The 24,723-nt window shown below is 38.1% G+C and overlaps 1 long non-coding RNA gene across 1 annotated transcript in view; it reads left to right on the forward strand.

Moving 5' to 3' along the window:
• Window positions 1-2,380: 2,380 nt before the first annotated feature.
• Window positions 2,381-24,723, forward strand: part of LOC133753648 (uncharacterized) — a 160,329-nt gene continuing 137,986 nt past the window's right edge. Inside the window, exons 1-2 of the long non-coding RNA XR_009865077.1 lie at window positions 2,381-2,440; window positions 19,058-19,140. This is a non-coding gene — a long non-coding RNA (uncharacterized LOC133753648). The remainder of the gene's footprint in view (window positions 2,441-19,057; window positions 19,141-24,723) is intronic.

A 24,723-nucleotide genomic window follows, 5' to 3' on the forward strand; every position in this document is an offset into this window, starting at 1 on the left:
TGAAACTAATATTTAGTAAGTATTTTCATTAGATAATATTTATTTGATTGATGTTGGACTATTGCTATTTCTTACAGTTGTTGGTCTTAAGTGTATTTATTTTTGACTTTTGTCATTTTGTGTAATTTTACTTGTTGGAATGAATTATCTTATTATATATATGTTTCTAGGATCTGTAGAAATTATATGCTCTGCATTCATTATTGATAATGTGAACCTGTTTTTCTTGGTTAGTTTTGACACTGTGTTTTTTGTGTTTACTTTTTTTTTAATATTTATTTTATTTGTAAGGCAGGGTTACACAGAGGAGAGGCAGAAGACTGCAACATTACTTACGTTATATCCAGCAACAAATTGTCTCAGGTTTTGTTGAGTGAATGTATTTTATTTCATTCTGTTTGGAAGAATACTTTTGCTGGATATATGATTTTGGGTTTACAGTTTTTTCTGTTTGGAATTGGAAAGATGGTGCCCATATTTTTCTGCAGTCTCCATGGGTTCTGTTGAGAAGGAAGCTATCACTTAAATCATTTCCAGTTAGGTGGTTCATCTGTATTCCTCTTGATATTTTATTTTTAGAACAATCCTTGGCTCTCAGGAATGTAAATGTTGTTATGGGTGAAATGCAGCAGAGAAAAAATTACCTCGGTTCTTTGTCTCTCATGGAAGAATTTCCACTCAGACAAGGCAGAGAGAAAAGCAAGATTTATTTAAGTCAGAAACCTCCTGCTGAAGTGGCTAGGAGTGGGGGTCCAAGAGAGGGGAAACCCAAAAGGGTTGGTGGTAGTGGGGTTTTTAAGTACAATTTTGGGGAAAAACAGTCTATTGCTAGACTGGGACAAAAGGTCCTGTTTGTAATCTTATTTGCATTCTCTGGCTTGCTTAGGATAAAACAAGAGCCTTCAGAAGGGTGGGATCACCATTCCCTTGGTATTCTCATGATAAGATTGAAAGCTCCCAAGGAGTGGGGCAGACGCTTTTGCTTTTGGGGAGAAACAGTGGGATTCAGCACTTTGATTTCACTAAAGATAACTTTAGGGGTTGGGGCCAGCACTGTGGCATAGCAGGTAAAGCCACCGCCTACAGTGCCGGTTTTATTAAGCTGTATATATGCATACAATATGACTCAGAAATTCTATTCTGATTTATAGAATCACCCCAACAGGGCACATGTGTGCCAAAAAGCATTTGGAGACATTACTTCCTAATAGCTCAAAGTAGAGACAACCTAAAAGTCTACCACAATGCATCACCACACATTAAGGAATATGAGCAAACTTCCACATACAACCAGGATAAATTTCATGAATATGACATTGAGCAAAAGAATCCACACTCCCTTATAAACCATGTTGTCTGAAACTGTACAAGTTTCCAATACAGCTATGTTGTGACAAAGAGTTGTATTTTGAACAGGCTCACATGAATGGTAGATCTCATACCAAATTTTATTAATGAGTTAAGCATAAGAGGCTCATCCAGTCAAAAATGAAACATTATATTCCTTAGTGCTCTAGAAAGCATCAGAAAGAACCCCTAGAAATATCTCTTTACCTCTACTTCAGGAAACACTATGATTTTACAATACAATATGAATTGTGGTGTTGAGTGGTACTTGTGAAAATATCATTTACAAAAGTAACTAGTAGGTGCCGCGCTGTGGTGTAGTGGGTAAAGCTGCCACCTGCAGTTCCAGCATGTCATATGTGCACTGGTTCGATTCCTAGCTGCTCTTCTTCCAATCCAGCTCTCTGCTATAGCCTGGGAAAGCAGTAGAAGATGGCTCAAGCCCGTGGGCCCCTGCACCCACGTAGGAGACCCGGAAGAATTTCCTGGCTCCTGGCTTTGGATCAGCAAAGCTCCAGCCAATGCGGCCAGTTGGGGAGTGTACCAGTGGATGGAAAACTTCTCCCTCTCTCTCTGCCTCATGTTCTCTCTAATTAGTAGATATCAGTTTTTCTCATTTACACTTTCAATTATACAGTGTTTTAATAACACTGCTCCATTCTTCAGCCAGCCATTTTGTATATATCCCTAACTTTCAAATTTCTTACAGTAAAAAACTAGGCAAAGTAAAACAGTAATATCTATTGGCATTTTTACAAGGAGTTATTGTTGTCAACATGTATGTTCAAAAGTCATTTACTCTTATCATAAGGCATTACAGGTATTAAGTAGTTTTAGGCCTGCACTCATTTTGACGGGGCAGCTTAAGTAGATAATTTAAGTTCATGAGCTGGAAGCTGCGCCTCCTTTGCTCTATTGCCATGTTCTTCTACCTGTCAATCAGGGGACTCCTCCCCAGTAAGTACCTCCTCTTACCCGGATGTGGGGGTGGTACCACGTAAACACTTCCGTTTTCCGTTTTACGCAGCTCATAAAAAAGCTAAAAAGAACGAAAGCTGTCTTCTCCGTGTGGACTGGGGACTAGCAGAACACGGTATGATAATTTCCTTTCTTTGGCCCCCTTTCCTGAAACAAAGCCCTAATAGGCCTGTGTATTTTTCTCACTGTGTAAATAAAGTTTATCACACCACATCTGGTGTTTGGGCCTGTATTTAGAATGCTTCTCTAGGTAAAAGGCAAGAAGCTGAAAATTTGAATAGGCCCTAACCCGGTCTTTAATGATTCCTGTCCTTCACAACAGGCAAAATCACTTTCACATGTTAGGAGACAGAGCAATGGCTGACTCTGGAGAAAAGTGAAGGCATAGTAGTGGGAGATGGTGAAAAGAATTTATCTCCTTTATTCTTCTGGAAGATGTTTTTACATCTGTGTTCTCTTTGGCTAACCACATGGATCTGATCAGTTGATATTTTTGTACTCCATTTTGAGCATGATTTGAAGTTCACATAAAACAACATACAGATACAACAAATATAACCTAGAAAATCAAGGGAATGATTTAACAACAGATGTTTGCTTTGTGTGTGTGTTTGTGTATGTTTTCCTAGGAGTGAGCAGAGAGATATAATTAGGAAGGTGTGACTGTACTTGAATCTCTGCTGTAGGACCCGGATTGAGTGAGTGTAGGGATCCAACTTTACCCAGCCCAGCAGTGGCTGTTGTAGGCGCTGGGGAGTGATGGAAGGTTTCTCTGCATCTGTCTGTCTCTGTCTCTTAGTCTTCCACATAAAATGAAGATAAATAATTTTGTAAAAATTAATATAAACAAATTTCATGTATTTCATAGGTACCATATTTCCATCCCTCCAATCCCCCTCTTTTCTTTCTTCCTTTTCTTTCCTTTAATTTTTGCAGTAACATAATTTCAATTTATAATCACAGGCTTAATGTGCCACTAACCATAATGTTAAACAAATAAAAAGACCTCTGTTCCACAGGAGTATAGACAAGTCCTAAAATCAATCAAATCATAAGATGTCAGTTTCATTCTTACATATTTTTTGTATCCTCTGTTATCTACCACATATCAGAAAACATAATATTTCTCTTTTTGGGACTGGCTTATTTCACTAAGCATATTGGTATCAAAATTATTTATACTGATAATTAATATTGAATCTATTATTGAGGAACTACATCAGAACTGGCAAAATCTATTGATATAAAATAGTAAGTTGGTATTTGCAGTAAAATATTTTTATCATGGTTACATAATATATAAAACATTCAATTTTCAGAAAACGTGTTATTTATAGCAATATGTATAATAAATACTAAATAAAAATATATTTTTCTTTCTCAAGTAATAGATTTTACAAGGGGTCTGAAATGATACCAGATTTTGTAGTTATTTAAGATTCCCTTGCAAGGTTTTAAGTTACAGATCACTCAGACACTTCTAGGATTGTATAGCTACTCAGGTAAGTACACAAAAGTATGAGTACAAAAAAAGAGCAAAGAAATTTTGAAATAAATTATGGTGTGCCCAAATGATGACTATTCAGCCTCTGAAATCTATAAAATATCTTATGTATATATGCTTATAGGTAATATTTGCAAAACATGATTTCATTTCAATGATTTATGTGCACAAATATATATAAATGTATATTCATGTATATCAACGTATATCTATCCATATACTTTGCTGCTAATTATAGTTACTTTTGAGGATATATGTATGTGTAGTTTTTATAAAAATTTTACATTGAACACTGTCTATTTTTAGCCCCCAAATGTTATAGAAATAGCCTCATGATGGCATATCACTTTTTTGTAATTTTTTTTTTTGCTTTTTTTTAATTTGTGAAAGTAGAACAGAACAGGACAAAAAGTTATACTTCCGGGTCTCCCATGCAAGTGCAGAGGCCCAAGCACTTGGGCCACCCTCTAATGCTTTCCCAGGCCATTGTAGAGAGCTGGATTGCAAGAGGAGCAGCTGGGACTTGAACCGGTGCCCACATGGGATGCCGGCATTGCAGGCAGAGGCTTAGCTCACTATGCCACAGTGCCAACCCTGGTACAAGAATTAAATGAACTTATAAAGTACTTAAACAATTGGCTCAAATGTTCTAGATTACTGGATACCTTGCTGAAAGTTGTCCAGCATAACACCAGCACTTCTAATCCTCTGATCTTGTTATCTTTGCTTCTTTTGTTGTAAATCTCAGCTTCTGAAATACTAATAGAATTGATGTATTTCTGGTGTTTATTATTCTTTGCCTACATCTCATCACTTCAGGGAACAGAGATTTTGGTTTTGTTCACTGATGAATGCCAAACACAAAATTTGGCACATAGTAGGAACCTAATAAAGATTTTCTGTTGAATGAAAAAAAATATTCATGTTTCAATAATAGGCTGTAGGAAAATTCAGTATATAGGTTATTGGATACCAAAATATTCTTAATAGAATCATGAACTCAGGTATTAAAATATAAAATGTAATTGTTACACCATCAGTTTTTTTTTTTGATTTTCCAATAAAATATCTTCATCAAGATACTATGCAGCTTGTACTTGAATTCTAGTGACAAGAAACCATGATTTTCAGAACTGCTCAAATCATTCACCAACAGTTCTTTCTTTATTCTGTTAAGCTGTGATCTAACTTTATGTTATGTCCTTTAGCCTAATTTAGGGATTTATAGAACATGCTGAAACCCTGTAAGTTGATTTCACATAGAGTTGGATTGCATGTATTTCAAAGCCAGCAGAATCCATCATCAAAAAATTAAATTATCCGTTTAGTAAATGTTCTTCATCGTTCTGATTATTCATACCTTGATTAATTCTGCTAAATTTTTTATAGATTGCTGTGCAAACATTTTGCCCAACTTTCATTAAAATTTTACCTTAGAGTTTAGTAATCTTTGACCTGCAGTAAATGGTATTTAATTTAATCTTCTAATTATGTCTTGCTTGTATTTAGAATTAGTTTTTTTAAAATTTACCATGTAACTAATAATATTACTGCATTTATTATTTCTGATATTTAATATATTAATGTTAATCTAGAAGTATTCACATTCAGTCTGAATAATTGTAATTTTCTTTCTTTTGCAATCTTTTTATCTTTTCTTTTTTCCTTGTATTGCAGTACATGAATGTTGAATAGAATTGATGATGATTGGAATCCTTTACTGATTCCTGATTATAGGAGATCTGAATATTTCTTTACTGATTATGACATTAGCTTCATTTTTATGAATTTTAATCTAAAGTAGATGATGAATTATATCAATTTTTTGCATCTATTGTTATAATCATGATATAACTATGTGTTCCTTTGTTTTTCTGAAGTCATCTGATTTCAAAGTGTTAATTCAATAATAATTCATTCTGGTATTCTCCCAAAAAGAAAAGTAAAATGTTTCAGGTGATGGGTACGTTTATTACCTTGAATTGATCATTAAGCAACATATGCATGATTCAGAACACCACATTGTACCTCAATTATTATAACTAAAAATAAAAATTAAACAGTTAATTCTAGGATACAATTCAGTTTGTTAATATTGTATCAAACTTGTCTTAGTATACTTTTTTTAAAAAACAATTTGATCATGAGATATATTAGTCTTTAATTTTCCCTTTATATGCTGTCTTTGTCAATTCAATGTGGTTTATATAGAACTTTTAAAACCTTTGGAGGAGCTGCCTACTTTTTCTATTCTCTGGACATCTTATGTAAAATTGATCTCAGTTACTTCTCAATTACAGGGGGAAATTCACCAATTCAACCACCAGTGCAATTATACAAACCTCTTTCACTGTGCAATTTATTTAATAAATCCATGACTATGCATATTTCCTCTTTTCTTTTTGTTAAGTTAACTTGGAATTCTACATTGCAGATAATTTAAAATTTATTGGAATTTAATCAATTTAAATTGGAATTTAAATTTTGTGTGTCCAGATTCTATGATGACATTTCTCATATAGATAATGTGCTGCTTCTATTGAATGGATCCTTTGATCATAATGAAATGTGATTTATTTCTAGTTACCATCCTTTCCTGAAGTTTACTTTGTTTGGTATTAATATAGTCATTCCAGTTTTCTTAAGCTCTATGTTTTAATGGTTTAGTATTTTCTGTACTATTTCTTTTAACCTTGCTGTGTCTCAGTTTAAATTGCCTCTGATATAAACAGTATGCAATTTGGACTTGCTTTTTTTCTAGTCTAAAAAATCTGTTTTAAAGAGTTTTTAAATGTTTTATTAATACAGTTTGATTTAAAGTTGACCATCTTGCCATTCATTTTCTTTTTAAAGATTTATTTATTTATTTATTTATTTGAGAGGTAGATTTACAGACAGTGAGAGGGAGGGACAGACAGAGACTCAGACCGGCCCCCATATGGGATGCCAGCACTGCAGGTGGAGGCTAACCTAGTGCCCCACAGCGCCAGCTCCATGATTCATTTTCTATTTCTCCTATTTTTCTATTCCAACCTTCATGCCTACATTTTTATGGAATATTTTCTAGTATTCAATTTAGATTCTTCTATTTGATTTTTTATTTAAAAATGTGCCCACACATTTTTTGATACCCTCTTTAAGATACAGGGCTTATGCCCCTCCCAGGTTATTCTGGCTAACAGCCTATTTGAGCCAATGAAGTTACCAACTGCTGCCAATGGAAAGACACATCTTAGCCCTTGCTACCTGGGGTTCCTCATGCAATTTCTAGGTCCTCAGTTTCCACCACATGGCTCGCAGGAGGAAGAAGTTCTGGTAGCCATGTAAATTACTGGTTTTCCCGCGCCAAAGTAAAGCTTATGTGGGTGTGTTTAATTTTATTCACTTGGAAGGATAATTTTGGTGACTATAGGATTCTGGATTTGCAATTTTGTGTTTTCTTTTGACATTGGGAGTATTCTCCATTTTCTCTGGTTCTCCATGGTTACTGTTTGGAAGGAAGCCATCAAAGTCATTCTTGGGATAGGTAATGCAGCGTTTATTTCTCAAGTTTCTTTTGGTCTACATTTGTTCACTTCACTGATATTATATTTGAAAAATGTCTAATATATTTTAGTACTTTTTCAAACATTTCAATAAATATATTGCCAAACTATTTCATTTATGTAAATGAAGATATAAAAATTGGCATTATGTACAAAATACAGTAAAAGTAAAAGAAGATCTCCAGTGGGGAAGTATCTGGCTTTGTTACATTATCTGAATATCTGCAAATTATATTCAAATAGTTTGTGTATAGACCATTCCAAACAAAAACCTGAAAATTGTTTTTATATTGCTCATTTGTTGCTGATGTTGACATGCATGAGAAAATATGTGAAAAGAAATTAAAAGTCTATAATGAATAAAGAAATGGTACTTGTATTATCTATGGTAAAACACATGCTTTGACAAATCTTACTTTGTATCTGAAATGAGCTGTGTAACTATATTACATGTAAGAGTTGATTCAGCAACAATGTATCAGGCATAAGTGAAAGTAACTATATGAACAGGTTTAATATGTAAAATCTTATTTCAAGTGATTATAAATTGTAAAATAACAGCATAGTAAAATACAGCAATTTACACAAAATAAGCATAATTTTTCATTAACTATTAAATAGGCTTAACAATGAGTGCAAATTAAATAAGATATTTCTTCATCTCTACCATAAAATGGAACTGAGTTGTTGGATATTAATTTAGCATTGGTAAAGTATTTTTTCACTCACTTTAAAAAATACTTTGCCTTTTGGGTTTATCCACCACAGCTACTCATAAACATCATAAATATATGGTTATAAAATTGGAAAATGAATTATTTTTAATAAATTGCTTTCATCCCATAGATATTATATTGCTAATATATCCAGTTGAGTAGATCTCATATACTTCTAGATGATGTCTTTATTATATATTGCTAATAAAGAAAGCAAATTGTAGTTGCATATGTGTGCACATGTATATAAATATATGCTATATGTAATGCAAATTTCTGTGAATATATCTTCTCAGGCATACTTCACTGATAATCATGGTTACTGCTAAGAAGATATAGGCACTTTCATTTTTGAAAAATCTATGCTAAGCATAAGCCAAATTTATAAGTAATAGAATTAAATAATCATGATGATGTAACTGTAATAATTTTTTAAACAACTCTGCCTTTTTTGCTTCTAATGTACAAAAACAAAAACGTCACACTGAAGGACAGCACTAGAAAACAGAAAAGAAATAAGATAAAGAAACATTTTTTATGGAGAAAATACTTTAGTTATGATGTACTTTTAAAGATGCTGATCTCCAGTGAGTAAATGAAATCATTAAACAAAACAGCATAGGAAAAATTGGACAAATAATTATTTGTTCCCCTTGAATTAATCATGTCAAGTGTATTATAAAATTTATATTTTGTGTGTCTTCTTTACTGTGTTATTAGAATAAATAATAGCAATATTCAGGAATATATTGAATGTTGAAAAATTTATCTGACAGATAAATAGAAAATACCTTAAAAAAGTACAACCTTTTCCAGTGGAGTTCTTGTGCTAGTTCTTGTGATGTATATGAAAATTTACTAAGAATTTCTTTTCTTAGAAAAAAGATTTTTTATGCTTAACTGCATGATATCCATCAGTCTTGCAAAATGCACTTATTAATTCTAATATATTACCTATATGTTGCTTTTAGATGCTCTAGAAGCATAATTGTGTGATCTTTGGATAAAGGCAGGGTTTATTTAATCATTTTCTTTACTTATGCTTTTTCCCTTCTTTATCTTGCATTATTGATCTGACTGAATTATTCCTGAAGTAAAACTGCTAATGGTGGTTATCTTTCTCTATTTTTTGATCTGAAGAAATATTTCAATTAATTGTGTATTGTATGTTGCAGTTTTCTAAGCTTTTATTAAAAATTCATAACTAACTGCTAAATTATATTACATGATTGTTCCGTATCTGCTGTCACAATTATGTGATTTTCTTTCTTTGTCAAAGGTGTTTGATTTGAAAATGTTGAACAAGTATCCATTCTTATATTAAAGTCAATATGTTCATGGCATGCTATAGTTGAAATATCTTTGAATTCTGTTTTTTTCTATAGTTTTTTTAAGATTTATTTATTTTACTTGAAAGAGTTACACAGAGAATGGAGAGGCAGAGAGAGAGAGAGAGAGGTCTTCCATCTACTGGTTCACTCCCCAGTTGGCCGCAACGGCGGGAGCTGCACTGATCTGAAGCCAGGAGCCAGGAGCTTCCTCCGGGTCTCCCAGGTGGATGCAGGGGCCCAAGGACTTGGGCCATCTTCTACTGCTTTCCCAGGCCACAGCAGAGAGCTGGAACGGAAGTGGAGCAGCCGGGTCTCGAACTGGCGCCCATATTGGATGCCAGAGCATCAGGCCAGGGCATTGACCCACTGCGGTGCCGCGCCAGGCCCTGAATTCTGTTTTTCAAACATAAAGTTTCAATATAAGATTTTGTATTCATTCTTAACCTGTTGTTTTACTTTCATATAATGTCCTCATAATATTATTATCAAGTTTATGTCTTAGAAAACATTTTGGGCAGAATTTTTACTGTTTTGCTTAAGATTATTTATTTGAAAGTCACACAGTTACTCACAGAGAGAGTTAGACACAGAGAGAGAAGGAGAGGCAGAGAGAGAAACGTCTTTTATCTGCTTGTTCACTCCCTAATTGGCCACGTTGACCCGAAGCCAGGAGCCAGGAGCTTCTTCCTAGTCTCTCATGCGGGTGCAGGGGCCCAAGGACTTGGACCATCTTCTACTGCTTTCTCAGACCATAGCAGAGAGCTGGATCAGAAGTGGAGCAGCCAGGACTCAAACTGGTGCCCATATGGGCTGTCAGCACTGCAGGGGGCTGCTTTACCCGCTATGCCACAGCGCTGGCCCCTGTGCAATGTTTTTTTTTTTTTTTTTAATTATTATATTTATTTGAAATGGAGGGAGAATGAGAGGGCTGGGGGGGAGAGCGAGAGTGAGAGCGGAATGAGCGAGAGAGAGAGAGAGAGAGAGAGGATGAATGACCATATAATGGCTGTGGCATGCTTGTGTGAGTCTTTATGTATGTATACTTTAATTTTTTATGAATGAACTTTAAGGTGTTGAATGGCCAAATCATATGAAAGGTGTATTTATAAATTGTTTTAGAATACGCCAGTATGTTTTACAACATAATTATATAATTTTACACCCTCCAATACTGTGAGATTCACGGTTGTTTTACATACTTGCCAACCCTTGTTGTGGTCAGTATTTTTAACTGTAGCTCTTCTAATAGGTGTATAGTAATAGCTCAGTTACTGTACTCAAGGCATTGATCTTTCTTTCCTGGTTATTTTTAATAGTATCAGAGGTCGGATGCTAATCTTTATTTTCTCATTTACTGTTTTGCATATATGGTTATTTTTTACTCCATGCTGAATTTTCTGTATGAAATGCCATAGAAGGAATTGGAGGCTTTTAGTGAATTTTTCATTCAGTGAGCTTTTGCTTTTGAGAAGCATTATACATGCTGACAGTTTGTCTCATAGCTGAGATCTCGGGTTTTGTTTTTGTTTTCTATTTCCGGTTCCTATTGATATTTAGGGCAAAGCCCTTCAGGGATGCCACATTAACACCTGTGTTGTCTTCCAGAGCCTTGTCTTTGGTTCCTTGTCTTCCAGAGCCTTTGTCTTCAGCTGTAAATTGTGTCCCCTGAGTTTGAGACTCCTGCAAGCCCTACCCAACTGCTTAGTTTCTAGATTACAACTTTCTGCTTACATGTTGGTTTTTAATCACCTGCTTTCAGTCAGCATATATTTTAAAGAGTAGGACATACCAAATTTCAGCCTGGGCTGCATCTGAGGTCTCTTCTTTATGTCTGCCTCTGCTTATCTCTCCATTGCACTCCTTTTTTTTTTTTTTTAAGATTTATTTATTTATTTGAAAGAGTTACACAGAGAGAGGAGACGCAGAGAGAGTGTTATAGAGGTCTTCCTTCCAATGGTTCACTCCTCAATTGGCCACAACAGCCGGAGCTGCGCCGATCCAAAGCCAGGAGCCAGGAGCTTCTTCTGGGTCTCCCATGCGGGTGCAGGGGCCCAAGCACTTCAGCCATCTTCTGTTTTCCCAGGCCATAGCAGAGAGCTGGATTGGAAGTGGAGCAGCCGCAACTCGAACCGGCGCCCATGTGGGGTGCTGGCGCTTCAGGCCAGAGTATTAACCCAATGCACCACAGCGCAGCCCCCCATTTCACTTCCTTTTAAAATAAAATTAAAATGAATAAATAACTAGGGGCAGGCATTGTGCAACTGATTAAGCTGCTTATGGGATTATCACATCCCATTTTCCCATTTGAAATAGATTCCTGCCTCTGCCTTTGACCCAACTTCCTGATATGTATCCTGGGAGATAATAGATGATGCCTTAAGTGCTTGGACCCTTCCATGCCACTGACATGAAAGACCCAGATTGACTCGTGATTTTTGCCTGACCCAGCCCTGGTTGTTGTGGGCATTTGAATAGGGAACCAGCAGATAGAAGATCTCTTTCTCTCTCTCTCTCTCTCTCTCTCTCTCTCTCTCCCTCTCTCTCTCTCTCGCTCTCTTTCTCCCTTTCTCCTTCCCTCTGTTGCTGTGCCTTTCAACTATATGAAACAATAAATAAGCATTTTTTTCAAAATAAAATATTATAATGATACACTAACAAGTAGATTTAGGGTCACACCTAAGTACATGAATTAGTATTTACTGTATTGAATATTTTTTTAAAAAGAAATTGGCAAAGCACATGACATGAAATCTACACTCTTAACAATTTTTTCAGTGAAGAGGACAGTCTTGTTAACTATATGTACATTATCATACAACAGATCTCTACAACTTTTTTGTCTTGTATAACCAAAACTCTATACTCTCTGAATAGCAACTCCTCATGTTGTCCTCTCCCTGGTTCCTGGCAATCAACATTCTATTTTCTGCTTCTGTGGTTTTGACTACTTTAGATCCCTCATATGAATGGAGTCACGCAGTATTTGTCCTTCTATAACCAGCTTATCTCACTTAGCATAATGTCCTCAAGGTTTCTATTAAATATTCTTAATACTTAGTGAAAGTTAAATACATAGCAAGACACTAGATTATTTTGATTTGAGGCTATTGAAGAAGTATAAAATGGAATTGGCTTTCTGAAAATTATTTGCCATTTTTTTAAGTTTTAAATTTACCTAAACTTCGACACAGTAATGCACCTTTCATTATTGTATCTGCTACAGTTAACTCACACATATGTGTTAAAGTAGGAGCATGAACAAGGCAAAACTACTATTTATGAATAAATTATGCCTTGGCTGTACCATAAATAGTATGCAATTTTTGCAGCCAACCAGGTAGTACTATAAATACTAAATAGAAAAAAATTCAAATATATTGCTGTCAGAAATTACTTATAGTATTCATTTATTTATTTTCATTTTATTTAAGAGGCAGAGAGAGAAAGAGAGATCTTCCAACTTATAGTTCACTCCCCAAATGCCTATAATGGCTGGGAACCCAGAGCGCCATCTCCATCTCCCACATTGGTGGCAGGGTCACAAGTACTTGAACCATCATCTACTGCCTTCCAGGATGCACATTAGTAGGAAGCAAATTGGAATATACTCTCAGATATATATTTGAGTGAATATACACACTTCATGACTAAATATGGTTACTTCTGAAGAGAAATATAAAATTGCATTTTGAAGATTTTTTTTTTTACTGAGCACATGATATATGTGTAAGTAATAAATGATAAACAAAATAGAAAAAAGTTGGCATATGCTTTGCTATTTTCCTCTTTTTTGAGCTAGCATGGAATAGGATCAGAAATTATGCTAACACACAATAGAATTTGGAAATAGTATTGGAACTGTGGTGCTTGTAAGTGCTTGGGCCCTTACCAACCACATGGGATTCCCAGATGGAGTTCCTGGCTCCTGGTTTGGGCCTAGCCCAGCACTGGGTGCTGCAACCATTTAGGAATAAACCCGTGCAGAGAAGATGTATCTCTCTCCTTCCCTCCCTCCTTTCCCTCCCTCCCTCCCTCCCTCCCTCCCTCCCTCCCTTGCTTCCTTCCTTCTTCCTTCCTCTCACTCCCCAGATAGCCACGATTGCCAGGACTGGGCCAGGCCAGGCCCGAGCCAGGAGCCAGGAGCTTTCTTCCAGGTTCCCCACATGGATATGGGGGCCCAAGCACTTAGACCATCTTCTGCTGCTTTCCCAGGCACATTAGCAGAGAGCTGGATTGGAAGTGAAGCTGCTGAGACATGAACTGGCATCCATATGGGCTTCTGGCATTGTAGGCAATGGCTTTTACCCACTGTGTCCCTAACTCTGCCGTTCAAATAAATAACATTTTAAAGATAAATTATTGATATTAAATATGCAGTGTATTGTGAAATTTATATTCAGGGGCTTCTGTTAATGATCAGATTTTAATGACTCAAGGTTTACCTGATGAGTATATAAAAAAGGTTTTAAAAACAGCCTTGTCCTTTTGGGGTGTTTTTTTGTGCCATTTCTGTTGGTATATATAAAAATTTACTGCTGTTCTCAGAATAATGTGTTTGAGTGTTTGATATTAGTCAATCTTGTGAAATTCATTTATTCTAATGCCCTTACCTACAGATTGCTTTTAGACAGTCTAGAAACATAAATATGTAACCTATGAGTTATGATTGCTGAATTTTTTTTATTTTCCATGTTATGGTCTTTCATATTTTTTCTTAAATTATTACCTGGCTAGGACCACCATGAAATGTCATAAAATTGGTGACAGCTTGATACTCTTGAATCTTTTCTTACCTAAGGGAAAAGTTTTCAGTATTTCATTGGTAAGTATGTTTGCTGCAATGCTTTAATTTTTCATTGGTTAGTGAATGGTAGGTTATGTCAAGTGGTTTTTCTGTATCTGTTAAAATAGTACATCATTTTCTTTGTTGATTTTTTTATTGACAGAAAATAATTGTACGAATTTAAGAATACAATGTGATTTTTTTTTGACAGGCAGAGTTAGACAGTGAGAGAGAGAGATAGAGAGAAAGGTCTTCCTTCCGTTGGTTCACCCCCCAAATGGCCGCTATGGCCGGCGCGCTGTGCTGATCCGAAGCCAGGAGCCAGGTGCTTCTCCTGGTCTCCCATGCGGGTGCAGGACCCAAGCACTTGGGCCATCCTCCACTGCCTTCCGCGGCCACAGCAGAGAGCTGGCCTGGAAGAGGAGCAACCGGGACAGAATCCGGCTCCCCAACTGGGACTAGAACCTGGGGTGCCGGCGCCCAGGCGGAGGATTAGCCTAGTGAGCCGTGGTGCCAGCCATACAATGTGATGTTCTGAAGATTGATTTTTGTATTTGTAAGGCAGAGAAACAGAGAAAGAGGAAGAGATATAACGAAAGAGATATTTCATCCATTGGTTCATTCCTCAAATGGCTGCAGCAGCCAGGGCTGAGCCAGGCTGAAGCCAGGAGCCTGGAACCCTACCTGGGTCTCCCACGTGGGTGACAGGGACCCAGAGGTTTGAGCCATCTTTTGTTGTTTTCTCAGGCACATTAGCAGGGAACTGAATTAGAAGCATAGCAGCTAGGACTCAAACCAATGCTCCAGTATGCGATTCCAGTGTTGCAAGTGGAACTAAACATGCTGTGCCACAACACCACCCCCAATTTGATGTTTTGATTCATGTATTACATTTTTTTTTTAAAAAATAGTTTGAGTTCAAAATGTAAAATCATCAAGAATTCATTCTCAGATTAACCTCAATTGATAAATTTTGTTTTAGAGTTGATGATCCTTGCATACATTATATATTTGGTGTCAAACCTTTGCCTAGATAATTGTCATGAATGTTTTTATTATTTCCTAATAGTTTTTTAGTTTTCTCCATACAGTTATATGTAAAATATATTTTATGTTGATTTTTGCATGAAGTGTAATGTTTCAATTGAGGTCAGTTTTTGATCTATAGATGTCCAAATATTACAGCACAAATTTTGTAAATACTGTTATTTCTCAATTGAACTGCTTTTGCAGCCATACTCTATCTGGTTGTATCTGGTTTTTCTTTCTGTTTTTTTCATCTTTGTCTCACTACAAATAACACTTGTCTTGATTACTATAACTGTGTCATATATCTTGAAATTGAGTGTAGTCTTCCAACATACTTAAAAATTTTGTTGGATGTACTAGTTCCTTTTCCTGTTTATATCAATTTTAGAACAATCATCCTAAATATCTACAAGCAATGTTGCTGAAAGTTACTTAGGAATTATGTTAAATTTGTCTATCATTTTGGTGAGGATCTAGATCTTCAGTGTGTTCAGTCTTCTAATCCATGTGTTTACTGTGTCTTTCTCCATTTCTTTAGGTATTCTTTGATTTCCTCTCATCAGAGTTGCATGCTTTTTAGCATGCAATGCCCATTCATCTTTTGATAGCTTTACCTCTTAAGAATTTCATTTTTGAAGCAATTGTAAATTCTATATTTTATTTCAGTGTCCAAATGTCTAATGATAATATATAGAAATACACTTGCTTATTTGAAAGTCAGAGAGAGAGAGAGAAAGAGAGAGAGAGAGGGCGAGAGCAAGTGTGAGAGCGCTTCCATCTGCTGGTTCACTCCAAATAGCTGCAATGGCTGGAGCTGAGGCAATCCAAATCTAGGAGCCAGGAGCTTCTTCCCAGTCTCCCATGTGAGTGCAGGTGCAAAAGGACTTGGGCATCTTCTACTGCTTTCCCAGGCCATAGCAGTGAGCTGGATCCGAAGTAGAGCAGCAGAGACTCAAACCAGCACTCATATGGGATGCCTGCACTGCATGCTGTGGCTTTACCTGCTATGCCATTAGCTGGCCTGCAGTATTTGTTCTTATATCCAAGATTTGTATGTAAGATTCTTTTTTTCAAATATTTATTTATTTATTTATTTTGAAAGGCAAAGTGCCAGAGAAAGAGGGAGAGACAGTGAGAGAAATAGATCTTATGTCTGCTGCTTCACTCCCCAGGTGGCTACAAAGGCCAAGGCTGGGCCAGGCAAAAGCCAAAAGCCTGGAACTCTATGTGACTCTCCCATGTGGGTGGCAGGGGTCCAAGAACTTGGGCCATCTTTTTCTTTCCCAGGTGATTTAGCAGGGACTTAAACCCATGCTTATATGGGATGCTGGTTTTCCAAGCTTCAACTTAAACCTCTGTACCACAAGGCCAGCCCCTAGTAAGATTTTTATATTGTGGACTCCTTGGGATTGTTTAGTAGAAACCATCTCATCTGCAAATAGATCTGGTTTTCTTTCCTTTTCTTTTTTAAGATTTATTTATTTTTGAAAGGCAGAGTTACAGAGAAAGAGGGATGGAGAAAGACCTTCCATCTGCTGGTTAACTTTCTAAATGGCCATAATGACTGGAGCTGGGCCAGGCTGAAACTAGGAGCCCAGACCTCCATCCAGGTCTCCCTTGTGGGTGTCAGGGACCAACATGCTTGGGCTGTCTTCTGCTTTCCCAGGTGCATAAGCAAGGGGAGCTGGGTCAGAAATGAAGTAGCCAGAACTGGAAGCAATGCCCATATTGGATGGGAACCAATGCCCATATGGGATGCTGGCATCACAGGTGATGGCTTAACTCAATTTATCACTAGCCCCTTGTTTTCTTTCATCCTTTTAGTTTTACTTGCCTTCTATTTCCTTTTCTTTCTCTCTCTCTTTTTCTTTCTTTATTGCCTTGGAATTATCCAGCACTGTTTTGAGTAAAAGAAGTGAAACTAGACATAACTTGCCTTATTCCTGAACATTATGTATGAGTTTTGCTGAAGGTTTTTGGCCAGGCTCTCTTTATCAACTTCAGGAAGTTCCTCTCTATTTCTGATTTCTTAAAGTTTTTTTTTTTAATCATGATTTAAAAATAATCAGTTTAAATCATGAATAGGTATTGAATTAGGTTGTTTTGTTTCATCAATAGCTATGCTGATTATTTCAATTTTTAGTATGTTGACATGATAGATTATTATGACAATGTTTTTTTTTGTTTTATTGCATATATTTAATGTGTATGCACAGCATGATGTTTTGATGTACGTATACATAACGGAATGATTGCTACAAACAAATTTACACATCCAAGCCGGCGCCGTGGCTCACTAGGCTAATCCTCCGCCTTGCGGCGCTGGCACACCGGGTTCTAGTCCCGGTCAGGGCACCGATCCTGTCCCGGTTGCCCCTCTTCCAGGCCAGCTCTCTGCTGTGGCCAGGGAGTGCAGTGGAGGATGGCCCAAGTCCTTGGGCACTGCACCCCATGGGAGACCAGGAGAAGCACCTGGCTCCTGCCATCGGAACAGCGCGGTGCGCCGGCCGCAGCGCGCCTACCGCGGCGGCCATTGGAGGGTGAACCAACGGCAAAGGAAGACCTTTCTCTCTGTCTCTCTTTCTCACTGTCCACTCTGCCTGTCAAAAAAATTAAAAAAAAATTTACACATCCAAGCACCTTCCATATTTAACTTTTTATTTCATGCCTTGTAACACTGGAATTAAACCTACTTGTTTATGTATCTTTTTATATACTGCAGAGTTCTGTTTCATGTACTGTGTTAAGGATTTTGTAAGTGTAGTTTTATGGGTTTTGTTGGTATTTCTTTGATTTTGATATAATGGTAATATTTGTTTCATAAATATACTGTTGTATCATTTTTGCTTTATATATTGAGATGTATTTCATTGTTGTTTTCTTTTAAATATTTATTTGAAAGGCAGATTTACAGAGAGAGAGAGAGAGAGAGACATAAAGAAACACAGACAGAGACAGAGGGATCTTCCATCTGCTGGTTCACTCCCCAGATTACTGTAAAAGCTGAGGTTGGCCCAGGCTGAAGCCAGGAGGTTAGAACTTCATCCAGGTATCCCACATGGGTGTCAGGAGCCAAGTACTTGGGGCATCTTCTTTTGCTTTCCCAGGTGTATTAGTAGGGAGCTGGGTCTGAAATGGAGCAGCCAGGACTCAAAATTGGCATTGTGATATGGGATGCTGGCATTGCACGTAGCAGCATAACCTACTGTGCCACAATGCTAGCCCCTGAGATGTATTTCAAAAACAGTACAAGAGTTGTCTTGGGTCCAGCTGTGACATAGTGGATTAAGCTGCCACCCTCAGCATCAGCATCCCATATGGGCGCAGTTTTCATTCCTGGCTGGTCTGCTTCTGATCCGGCTCCCTGCTGATGTTCTTGGAAAAGCAGCAGAAGATGACCAGAGTGCTTGAGCCCCCTGCCATCCCCTTGGGAAACCTGGAAGAAGCTCTTGTCTCCTGGCTTCCACCTGGCCCAGCTCCATTGGCCATTTGGGGAGTAAACCAGCAGATGGAAGATTCTCTCTCTGTCTCCCTCTCTCTCTATAACTCTGCTTTTCAAATAAAATAAATAAATCATTAAAAAATGCTGTCTTATATTTATTTATATATTATCCTTTTCAAGTGCCCATTGTTCCTTTTAGATTTTAATCTCTTTTATTTCCCTTTAATCTGAAATATTTTTCTAGTATTAACTTGTGTTACAGATTATCAAACAACAAACTTTCTCAAGTTTGATTGTATGACTGTCTAATTTCACTCTGGGTTAGAAAGATGATTTCACTAGATAAAGTATTGTGAGTTGACAATTTTACATTTTCTTTCAGCATTGGAAAATGCTACTGCATTTTCTCTGGTTCTCCATGGATATTCCTGAGTAGGCAGCCATTACTATAATCATCATTCCCAGGTAGGCAATTAGTTTTTATTTCTTTGGCACTTTTAGTGTATTTTATTACTTTGATTTCAGTTACTTAAGTTTGATGTCTCCATATGCATATCTGTGTTTATTTACTCTATTTCACTAATCTTGGACCAATGATTTGACAAAATTCTGAAAACTTGGGAAATTTTAGCCACTTTTCTAAAAGTCATGTATTTTTTTCCTGGTATTGGACTCTGATTTGATATGTTTAATGATTAAATATTATTTCGCAAGTCACTGTAGGCTACTTTACTCTGGCTAGGCTGGAACCCCACAATATTTGTGCATGCTAAGATCTCTGGTATTTCTCCCTCTCATAAACTCAGATTCTTTCTCTGCTAGGCCTTGATGAATCTTGTGCATAAGGACAGTCCAACCTTTGACCAAGGGTCTATTGTGAGCTCTTTCACGGACTTCTATCCTGGCCCGTTATGTACAGTGCCATGCCAGATCAATCTCAGTTGTATATCATCCCTGGAATCCAATTTGTCTCTTATACTTTCTCTGATATGTACTGCCTAGCCTCAAACTCCTTGTCACAGAGGAATTTACCCCTTAAACAGGGTCTGGGAACATGCTGGCTTTCACCCCAACAATATCTGGTGTCCATGAAGAACTCCCTTGCATTGCTTGTGGAAGGACACATAAGAGTAAAGACTCTGGCAAAGTTCTGCAGGTTCTATTAAGCTGAATATATACACATTCAATATGACTCAGTATTTCTATTGTGATTTATAGAATTATCCTAGCAGTGCACATGTGTGTCAAAAGACATGGAAATGTTAATGCCTAATAGGTCAAACTAGACACAGCCTAAAAGTCCACCATCTTTAAAATGGATAAAATATGGTATATCCCACAATGTAATACCATACACCAATGAATATGAAAAAAGATCCACTTAAGAGCTATTATTGTGACGTGATTCTTGCCAATATTCCCACCATGAAGTCATTGGATGAGTGTCTTGGTTCTATTGGGAAGGCTAGAACATTGACTGACCCTTTATTTTCATTAGTATTGTCATCAGTTATTCTCTTCTCAGGTTCTACCTGGCTAGTTGTATCTAGTGGAAAGGATCAAGAACAGACCAGGATGTACTATTTTATCCAGAATAGAACTTTAGCATAGTTTTTTTTTTTGTTTGTTTGTTTGTTTGTTTTTGACAGGCAGAGTGGATAGTGAGAGAGAGAGACAGAGAGAAAGGTCTTCCTTTTTGCCGTTGGTTCACCCTCCAATGGCCGCTGCGGACAGCGCACTGCGCTGATCCGAAGCCAGGAGCCAGGTGCTTCTCCTGGTCTCCCATGGGGTGCAGGGCCCAAGGACTTGGGCCATCCTCCACCGCCTACCCGGGCCACAGCAGAGAGCTGGCCTGGAAGAGGGGCAACCGGGATAGAATCCGGCGCCCCAACCAGAACTAGAACCCTGTGTGCCGGCGCCGCAAGGCGGAGGATTAGCCTGTTAAGCCACGACGCCAGCTAGCATAGTTTTTTGAGTTTTATTCAGGCTTTAGTTTTTCACTGGTGAATATAGACCATGGTATGGATATAGCAGATTGTGTTTTTATGTTCAGCAGTTGGTGGACGTTTGGGCTGTTTCCACTATTTACTTATAAATTCATTCATTCATTCATTCATTTGTTCATTCATTTGTTTGAAAGGCAGAGCAGGAGAGAGAGAGAGAGAGAAAGAGAGATCAATTTTCCATTGGTTGGTTCACTCCCCAAATGGCTGTAATATCCAGGAGTCAGAAACTCCATCCTAGTCTCCCATATGGGTGGTAGGGGCCCAAGGACTTGGGCTGTCTTCTCTTGTCTTCCCAGGTGAATTAGCAGGAAGCGGAATCAGAAGTAGAGTTGCCAGGACTGGAACTGGCTCTCTGATACAGGATGCCTGTGTCACAAGTGCCAGCTTAACCTGCTGTACTGCCATGCTGGCCCTGTTGCAATTCTTTGATATCGTGAATAATGGTACAAGGGAACAATTCCATAGTTTTTTGTGTGAACATACATTTTTAGTTATCTTGAATAGAAAATTAGGATTGAAAATTCAGGGTCACATGTTAGCTTGTTGTGTAGCAGAGGAATTATCAAACTGCCATTTTACATTCCTAAGAGCAATATATGAGGGTTCTGGTTTCTCCAGATCCTCACTAACTCTTATTATTTGTATTTGTCTTTTTGCCAACTTTTTAAAAACCTGAGTGACCTTTTTTTATTGAAATAGCTATCTATACTTTATATGCAAATCCCTTATCAGATATGTGATTTTAGAAGATTTTGTCTCATTCTGAGCTGTCTCTTCATTTTTTTATCATGTATTTTTTTATCATGTATGTTGAAGCAAAAACAGTTTAGTTTTGATGAATTACAACTTACCAATGAATTACAACTTAACAATGCTTTCTTTTATTCTTCTACATTTTATTTAAGGTATACAAATTTCATGTATTTCATATGTACAGATTTAGTTGTATTGCTATGTTTTTTTCTAAGAGCTATGTAGTTTTAACTCTTCTGTTTAAGTGTAGGATCCAGTTGAGTTACAGCATGAGGTAAAGGTCCAGTTCCTTTCATTTTTTTAAAATAACCTGACCTTTTTTATTTTCATTTTCCTGGACTTTGTTAAGGTTTATTTTTTTCTAAGATTTACTTATTCATTTTTCAAAATCATACATATTCATATAGTCTTTCAATTCTTGGATGTTTAATTTTATTTATTTATTTTGGCTTATTTGGAACTCAGAACAAGAGAGATAATGACTAGGATCTTCTATGCACTGGTTCACTCCCCGAATGCTCACAGCAGCTGGGGCTGTGCCAGGCAGAAATCAGGAGTCAGGAGCTCCACCTGGGTTTCCCACATGGGTGGCAGAGATGGAAGTACTTGAGCTCCCTGTCATCCGCTGCCTTCCAGGGTGTGCATTAGCGGAAGCTGGATAGGAAACAGTCGGGATCGGATCCCAGGTACTCCGTTATGGGATGTGGGCATCCAAAGCAGCAGCTTAACCTGCTGTGCTAAAGTGCCACCCTGTCTTTTGTCTTTCAGTTCTTTAAACATTGTTTTCTGTAGTTCTTTCAAGACACATGGCTGCTTCAAAAAGTTTATGGGAATGGAATCAAAAGTAACAGTTTGGGGCGGGTGCTGTGGCGCAGCAGGTTAAAGGCCTGGCCTGAAGCTCCAGCATCCCATATGGGCGCCACTTCAAGTCCCGGCTGCTCCTCTTCCAGTCCAGCTCTCTGCTGTGGCCCGGGAAGGCAGTAGAGGATGGCCCAAGTACTTGGGCCCCTGCACCCACATGGGAGACCTGGAGGAGGCTCCTGGCTTCAGATCAGTGCAGCTCCAGCCGTTGCAGACCAACTGGGGAGTGAACCAGCGGATGGAAGACCTCTCTCTCAGTCCCTACTTCTCTCTGTGACTCTTTCAAATAAATAAAAATAAATCTTAAAAAAAGTAACAGTTTATTTTGGTGCCAAAATTGTTTTTGAAATCTGTGCAGTTTTTTTGATAATATGTGTTTTCCACATCTTATAACAAATGTTTTGTCAGCAAAATTTTGTACACCAAAATAAACTCATGCTGTGCATCATTTTCTGTGACTTTTTCTAAGTACCCTCATATTTATAATAGTTTTTTACAGTTGTCCAATATGTGGTTTCCTTAAAAAGCAGTCTTTATTGCTTGTCTGTTTTCTTGTGTATGTATCACATTTTCCTATTTTTTGTTATCTAACTGCCCATATTCTATAATATGATGTGGCAGATCTGGATACTGATCTTCAAACTGGCTTGTCATTTGTTTTTTGACTTGACCAGACTAATTCTGTAAAGCCAGTTCCCACTGTAGCATAGCTTCTGAAGTCTTTGCTCAGATTTTCCGCACGTTTTAATAATTCATCCTGGGCCGGCTCACTAGGCTAATCCTCCGTATGCGGCGCCGGCACCCCAGGTTCTAGTCCTGGTTGGGGCACTGGTTCTGTCCCGATTGCTCCTCTTCCAGCAGTCCAGCTCCCTGCTGTGGCCCGGGAAGGCAGTGGAGGATGGCCCAAGTGCTTAGGCCCTGCACCTGCATGGGAGACCAGGAGGAAGCACCTGGCTCCTGGCTTCGGATCGGCGCCGGCCGTAGCGGCCACTTGGGGGATGAACCAACAGAAAAAGGAAGTCCTTTCTCTCTGTCTCTCTCTCTCTCACTGTCCACTCTGCCTGTCAAAAAAAAAAACCAAAAAACAAAAAACAAAAAAAAACTTTAAGCATGAACTCCCCATGTTCTGTCCCAAATAAAGTCAGAGCTACACATACACCAGTTCCAGAGCTTTAGACACAGCATTCTACTTCTTCTAGGCAAAACCTCACCACTTCTACATGTTAGCTAGGGCAGAATAGACCTGTATCTCCCACAGTGATACCTCTGCTCCATGAGTGGGCCCTTGTCAGATTTTGTGTTGTATGTGATGGTGAGTGTAAACATACCCTTAACAAGATAGACCCTGTGTAAGGAAAATGACGGTGCCATTCCATGATGGCAGGGCACCGTTTGGGAAATTGCAACTTTTGTACCTCCTTTGGCTGCCCTCTGTTATCTGATGAGCCTGCTCCGAGATGTCATGTGTTTTGTTTTCTGTTCCTCCTCCTCACTGCACAGTTTGATTCCTGTCTGCTAGCATGAGCCATGTCCTGTCTCTTGACTGTTTTGCCCAGGCTGCTGATGGTGTTCATTTAGTTATTTCTGCTTTTTGAAATATCACCTAGTTTCCATTACCTGATGTCTTTCTCCAAGGCAGTAAGGTTGCCAGTTTCAGATAATGAATGGGTTCCTGCCTGGTGTTATTGTACGCTCGTTCAATGTGTCAAGGGAGACAGGACTGATTTGTCAATCATTTCAGATTATTGGCGTGACAACGGTGTCTCACATGACTGCACAAATACCCTGATGACAGAATTCCTTTCCTCTCCACATGCCATTTTTTTAAAAAAAGATTTTATTTATTTATTTGAGAGGTAGAGTTATAGACAGTGAGAGAGAAACAGAGAGAAAGGTCTTTGGTTGGTTCACTCCCCAAATGGCTGCAACGGCCAACGCTGCGCTGATCCGAAATCAGACATCTTTTGTTCTTGTTATTTTATTTCCAATTGGTGAGCTTTTTCACTCTCTTCTTTTTTTTTGAGATTTATTTTTATTTATTTGAAAGACAGTTACCGAGAGAGGTAGAGACAGAGAGAGAGGTCTTCTATCTGCTTGTTCACTCCCCAGATGGCTGCAATGGCCTGAGCTGCACCCATCTGAAGCCAGGAGCCAGCTTCTCCATCTCCCATGCAGGTGCAGGGGCCCAAGGACTTGGGCCATCTTCTATTGCTTTCCCAGGCTATAGTAGAGAGCTGGATTGGAAGAGGGGCAGCCGGGGCTAGAACCAGCACCCATATGGGATGCCGGTGCTAGAGGCAGAGGATTAACTTATTGTGCCACGGAGCTGGCCCCACGTGTTTTATTTATTTGAAAGGCAGACTTGTGGGGAAGGGAGAGATCCTCCATCCCCTGATTCTCTCCTCAAATGGCCACAATGGCCTTGGTT

Source organism: Lepus europaeus, chromosome X (assembly GCF_033115175.1).
Source record: "Lepus europaeus isolate LE1 chromosome X, mLepTim1.pri, whole genome shotgun sequence".
Taxonomy (NCBI): Eukaryota; Metazoa; Chordata; class Mammalia; order Lagomorpha; family Leporidae; genus Lepus; species Lepus europaeus.